Raw genomic sequence first — 6919 nt, forward strand, 5'->3', positions numbered from 1 at the left:
TGGGAAACTATTGATGCATATATCTCCACTAATAGTGACTTTCGAGAAGATTCCTAAAAAAGGATTATTACTATATAGGCCCTCTTTCGAATGCACTAGAAAGGAACGGAACCGACAGTAAAAGTTTCACACACATAAACTGCCGGACGACGTCATCATTGGAAACTCGCCCTTTTATACGTCGTAATGTACATATTGGCTTGTGGCTTTCACAGTAGGTGTTTGTTCACACTCCATAAAAGTCTGGAAATGAACAATCTGGCAGCGAATGTTCTCGAAACAACCGAGCCACACATATATAAGTGAAGCGAAGTCGCTGCCTGGAAGTCAGTTTGAAAGCTACAATCGTCGCGATAACTTGGAAGTGATAAAAAGTGAACAATTGCGATTGTTGGCTATTACCACGGACTTCTGTCAGTGTTGTGCTTTTGATATTAAAAACACGCGGAGTGTGACCGTGTGTCTTTTAGTAAAATGTGTATTACTGTTGAATTTTCAGTGGGAGTAAAATGTTTATTCGAGAATCATTGGCATCTAATTTACCTACGTCGTAACGATATAATGAAATGGATCGTTATGTAATAAGATAAAGAAAAGCAGAAACATCTGAAGATTCTGGCCACCATGCAGCCGCAAGAACACCATCAGATGTACAGGCAGAGACCAGCACTTCGTCGAAACTACCACAACAAGGTTCGACTGATCCGGATATTGGCAGTTATTTGGATATATTAGCGCCAGGAAATACTAGTGATGATATAAAGCACAAGCTTCTCACAGCTTCAAGGAAACCTGACAAAGGTTATATCTTTCCTGCTTCCGAGCACAAGAGGGGACCGGTCGAACGCAGACAAGTGCAGGATAATCTCTTTGAACAGTATATATGGCTGGTGTTGTCACAAGTTAAAAAGGCATTTCTTTGAATTAACTGTTTAATTTTTATCAGTAATAAAAGAAAAATATTTGGACCAATCTTCGATGAAAATGTCATGGAGTGGAGGATAAGGAAAAATGAAGAACTACGGGAGCTGTACAAACATAGTACCATTGTGGAAATGTTAAAGAAGAGAAGACTGAACTGGGCTGGTCATGTAGCAAGGATGCCGGAGAACAGACTACCCAAAATAGCATCCACTAAGAAATTAGAAGGAAGGAGAAGAAGAGGAAGACCTCGAATTAGGTGGATGGAGAATATCCGGGAAGATGCAGCTAGGATGGGCATCAACTCTGATTGGACAACAATTTCCCTGGATAGAAATAATTGGAAGAGGCTCGTAGAGCAGGTGTATGGTCGATAAGGCCTTAGCCACGTGTAAAGTAAGTAAGTAAAGTAAGTAAGTAAGTATAAAAGAAATCCGTTATCGCCACGAAACTTGTGACTTAACCACTAACAAAAGTTTGCCAAACTTACTGGTAAAGATGTGACCTTGATATCCACTCTCAGCTCAAGTACCACGTTGAAGTGTCAACAGATGCAAAATTATTTTTATCGACACGAGACAGCCGGCCGGGGTGGCCGAGCGGCTCTAGGCGCTACAGTCTGGAAACGCGCGACCGCTACGGTCGCAGGTTCGAATCCTGCCTCGGACAAGGATGTGTGTGATGTCCTTAGGTTAGTTAGGTTTAAGTGGTTCTAAGTTCTAGGGGACTGATGACCTCAGAAGTTATGTCCCATAGTGCTCAGAGCCATTTGAACCATTTTTACACGAGACAACAGCGAACTTGATGTCATAAATCAACTGTCAGGACAGAGAATGGAAAGCATTAGGGAAAACAGAGACCGTCTTCTACCAGTAATGAAAAAATCATATTCCATGGAAAGCAAACTATTCCTCTGTGGGGGCATAGAGAGGATGGGAGTCTATTAGGAAATGAAAATAACTGTGAAACTGTAGTGAGTAACGAGAGAAACTTCATAGCTCTTTTATGATTTAGAAATGACGCTGGAGACTTGCAACTAAAACATCATCTTGAGGACACTAAAGCGAACGCCACTTACATAAGTAAAACAATGTGTAATGAACCTATTCCATGCTGTGAAAGAGTGATGTTATCGAAAATACTGGAGGAAATCGAAGATTCTCGTTATTACAGTATAATCTTCGATGAGACTACGGATATAGCGCACATCGCCCAACTGAGTTTAGCTGCAAGATATGTTGATGGTGACGGCAAATTACACGAAAGATTTTTGGGTTTCGTTGACATCCATAAAGACAATGATTGCAGTGGAAACAGCGACGATGAACCTGAAGAGAGTCATGATGAAGAGCGTAGAGTTACTGGTGAAGTATTAGGTACTAAGATTCTGAGGAGAATGGAAAGCCTTTCTCTGTCACTGGAGAACTGTGCGGGTGTAGACTGTGATAGTGGCTCAGTTAATGTGTTAGAATTGAAAAGAGCTGTGGCTACAATAAAAAACAAAGCTATCACTGCCGAAGTAGCACCGCGTCGAAGTCATCAGCTCAACCTCGCTATCTCTCGCAGTTGCGAAGTTGCATGTGTGTGAAACTCACTTGGTACTATTGAAGAAGTAGTATTGTTCTTTACAGCGTATAGCGAGCGGTTTGCTACATTGAAGTCACCTAAAACACTCCCTGCAGTCACATTGTCAAACGACATGGGTAGAGCGACAGGATGCTGTTACTCAATTCGCAGCTGATCTCGGAACAGTTTCCAAAGTTCTTACAGATACACAGTATTGGAGGGATACAACAAGTCCTGCCAAAGCCAATATTCTCCTTCGAGCTCTCTCTAACAGCGAGTTTATTATCACTCTGTTTACACTTAGTGACATTATGAGCATAACATATCCAGTCAGCAAAATCTTACAAGACCCTAGCTTGGACGTCGCGACGGCAAAAGCAAAATTAGATTTGCCTATGAGAGCTAATGATGGTAGCCACTTTGTTCGTATTGCTGAAGAGGCGAAGGCAGTTATGGGAGAGTTAGACGTGGCGATGAGTGTTCCTCGTCTTACAGATAGAAAAAGACACGGGGAAGACTGCGATCATAATGATGATGCTATGACATATTGGAAAGGAACTGTTTTTATCCCAACAATAGACTATGTTACGACTGACATGAGAGAACGTTTTGCTGAAGAAAATATTTATCATTTAAAATTCAACATACTTTTGCCCTCACAACAAGTGAAACATGGCGGTAATTATCTGGCACATAAACTGAATCAATGTTTAACTGACCTATCGTTCTTTGAAGAAGAATTACTCTTTGTGACTAAAAAGAGACGAATGGGAGAGATTTTTCAATACAAGCAAACGAGCATAAACGCCCTTAATGATCGTTATTCTGTTATGCAAGCGTTGTCTGTTTGTCCTAGATCTGACTATCCTACTTTGCACACGCTGTACAAAATATTTGCTTTTTTTTTATTGAAAATGAAACTCCTCCAGCTGTATGTTAGTGTCTGCCATCCATGTGGAGCACGTATTGGCCTCACGGAGGACTTCTAGTACCCAATCCCACACAACTGATATCATCAAAGTGCTCGGGCCTGAAGATGACGTTGAAGCAACGTCAAAACCAGTAGCCAAATAAATATGAAATCTTAAATACAGCTGGAGGAGTTTCATTTTCAATAAAAAAATTATACCAGCTGATGTCCCACCATCATCCAATTTAAATATAGATGTACGAAGAGAAAATACTTGCTTGTCTACTTGCATCTTTTGCTACAGTAGAAAGAGGTTTCTCAACATTGCGAGGTACAAAGACATAAAGACATGGCTGAGGTCGACAATGGAGGAGGATCGACTTATGGCTTAGCTCTGTTGAACACTCACCCTGACATTACCCCCCCCCCCCTCCAATCCCCACTGTTGCCATTAGTAGCCAATATTATGGTTGTAAGGCAGACAATATGTGGGACGCCGAATGCTGTAAACATGTCGCGTCCCGCCACAGCCTCACTATACCAGAATGAAGTAATTGCGAACTGCGTAGCGCAATCGGGACGTTAACGACAAAGGGTTAGTTATAAATTGCTGTCAACCTTTATATCGGAGATGAGAGGGAGAGAATCTCCTTGGTTTGAAGCAAATAGGTTTCCTGAAAATAGGTTACAGAACTGCAATAGGCAGAAAAGATTGGTTAGTTTCTATCAATTTTATTCTCACACATACTTATGTGAGGTGCTGGACCATAAACCCCTTAGTAAGATTCAGTCTATTTATTCGGACTTAGTACTTCAAAGCTAATTGCCGGTACATATAAGAAACTAGTACAAAGCAATCACTTGTTCTTGGTTAGCACTGAAACCTAAGTAATTGAGGCAACGACTGACAGCCTCTGTTCAACACTATTCCAATGAAACTCTAAAAATCCTACTTGACCTGCAGTTCCTGAGTGTCCACCAGAGTCTATCACCGTCTTCGTAGTTGAAGCCTTTATAAGCTATATCGGCTGCTATGGGCCTACTCGGCCCCGCTGGCGTCTCGCTGCGGAATCTCCAAACTGCCGGCACTGGCTCTGAATCTGCATCTGAATCTCTGCTTCTAGCTATTCCGCTGCCTGGCCTTTTATTTCGTTTCTCATGTACTTGGGTGCACACGAGTTTATTTGTTTCACACGACCCTTTCATTTCTAAGTGATCGGATTGCAGAAGAATGCCTATGGTTCCACACGACACTCTCGTTTCTAATTGTCGGGTTGCGCAAGAATGCCTTCGGTTCCACGCGACACTTTAGTTTCTAGCTGCACAAAACTTGATTTGGTTCCACACGAATCTTTTCTGCACGTGACTGACACTCTTTCTTGCTGTATTATTACCCTGGTGTTTGCGTCTTCCATTGCGCAAATTTGATTCATGCTGCTTCCTCTGGCAGGAGGTCAAACACTAAGTTATTTGATCAACAAGCCATACTTTGCAGCCTCCGCCGCTTATCTTGTCCCTACATCCTGATGGACTATTTCTTGATGTCGGCTGGCTGTTTGCCTATGGAGCCTGGACTCTTATTATGGTCACAAAAGCAAGAATAAAAATTAAAATTTTCTACGGTCACAACACCTCCCCCCCAAAATTACATTCATGTGCACATATCCAAAGTGCCATTAATACCTGTAAAATATAGTTACAAAAACATTTTAACGTCTATTGGTAATAATTATTCTGCGGTCACAACAAACATCATTGTCCTTTTGCAAGCTAGCACTCAAGGGGTTCCTTGTAAGATTTGGACACCTGTTTGTGGGTGAATTCTCCGAATGAGGGAAAGCTGGTATGTCTAGGCCACCGCGTGGCTTCACCTTACATTCCTACATAGCGCCCAGGAAATATTAACAAAATTCGTCATTTTGAGCATTTTCTACGTGATTCAAATGGGGAATGTTACAACTGCTCTGCGTCCTCCTTATGATGGTCCTCCATTAAGGAGTCCTTCGGTAATACATTATTCTAAAAAATAGAGAAAAACTAATTTCCGCCCGAAAAGACCATGAAAGCGCAACGGTTCCGAAGGGCCACAGTGTCGTCCTCAGCCCACCGGCGTCACTGGATGCGAATGTGGAGGAGCACGTGGTCAGCACACCGCTCTCCCTGCCGTATGTCAGTTTACGAGACCGGAACCGCTACTTCTCAATCAAGTAGCTCCTCAAAAGTTGGTAGAGCACTTACCCGCGAAAGGCAAAGGTCCCGAGTTCGATCCTCGGTCTGTGCACACAATTTTAATTTGCCAGGAAGTTCCATATCAGCGTACACTCCGCTGCAGAGTGAAAATCTAATTATGGAAACATCCCCCAGGCTGAGGCTAAGCCATGTCTCCGCAATATCCTTTCTTTCAGGAGTGCTAGTACTGCAAAGGTTCGCAGGAGAGCTTCTGTAAAGTTTGGAAGGTAGGATACGAGGTACTGGCAGAAGTAAAGCTGTGAGGACGGGGCGTGAGTCGTGCATGGGTAGCTCAGTTGGTAGAGCACTTGCACGCGAAAGGCAAAGGTCCCGAGTTCGAGTCTCGGTCTGTGCACACAGTTTTAATTTGCCAGGAAGTTTCATATCAGCGTACACTCCGCTGCAGAGTGAAAATCTCATTCAAGTAGCTCCTCAGTTTGCCTCACAAGGGCTGGGTGCACCCCGCTTGGCAACAGCGCTCGGCAGACCGGATGGTCACCCATCCAAATGCTAGCCATGCCCGACAATACTTAACTTCGGTGATCTGACGGGAACCTGTGTTACCACTGCGGCAAGGCCGTTGGCGGTATATTACTCTAATTGCATAGAATGATCGATTTAGTTTGATGACTTGTTAATTAAAGATTCGTCTGGTCTCAGATTATTATCAATGAGTTGGCAATTCTGTAGGCAACACCAATCTGTAGTTAGAATTATCTTATTAATTTTATTTGGCTTTTTTTCTTTGTGATGGGTGTGGTTAGTACAGCCGTTGTGGGCGCTCCCTGGGCATTGTATGCCCTCCGAAAGTCTCTGTAGTACGAATGTAACACTGGAGAGGCGCAGCCTGCTCTCGCTCCCAAATGAGGCCACTACGGCGCCGCTTACTCGCGGTTTACTGCAAGGTGCGGGCGGCTGCGGGATTGGCTGGTCTCGCAGTAATTGGGAGCGGCCCGCAAGCGGCAATTAGAGGGCCGGCGGCGGCGCGCCAAGTGCCAATATCCGGCCGCCACGCCACTTCCGCTGTCGCCTGGGGGCCGTCCAGCACGTTCCAGCGAGCCGGCCGGCTGGAGCAGTGGCGGGCGCCAGCCCTCTGGAATCAATTAACGCACTCAAACAAAACGGACATGCCTGGAAGAATCCAGTGCGGTAAGGAAATGTTTTTCTATCACTTGAATCCGTTCGGTAACGAGTTAATTAATGAAGTAGTGGCTGAGGTTTTGTAATCAAGATGAGAGGGAAAAGGGGGGGGGGTGGTGAACTGCGAACACGCCGCATTTAAATAGCAGTGCA

The 6919-nt window shown here is 44.0% G+C and overlaps 1 non-coding gene across 1 annotated transcript; it reads left to right on the top strand.

Annotated features, from left to right (window-relative positions):
- Window positions 1-5907: 5907 nt before the first annotated feature.
- On the top strand, window positions 5908-5981 carry Trnas-cga. Its single transcript has one exon. It is a non-coding gene; the product is annotated as a tRNA-Ser (tRNA).
- Window positions 5982-6919: the final 938 nt, after the last annotated feature.

The sequence above is a fragment of the Schistocerca americana genome, chromosome 1, assembly GCF_021461395.2.
Source record: "Schistocerca americana isolate TAMUIC-IGC-003095 chromosome 1, iqSchAmer2.1, whole genome shotgun sequence".
In the NCBI taxonomy this organism is placed as follows: Eukaryota; Metazoa; Arthropoda; class Insecta; order Orthoptera; family Acrididae; genus Schistocerca; species Schistocerca americana.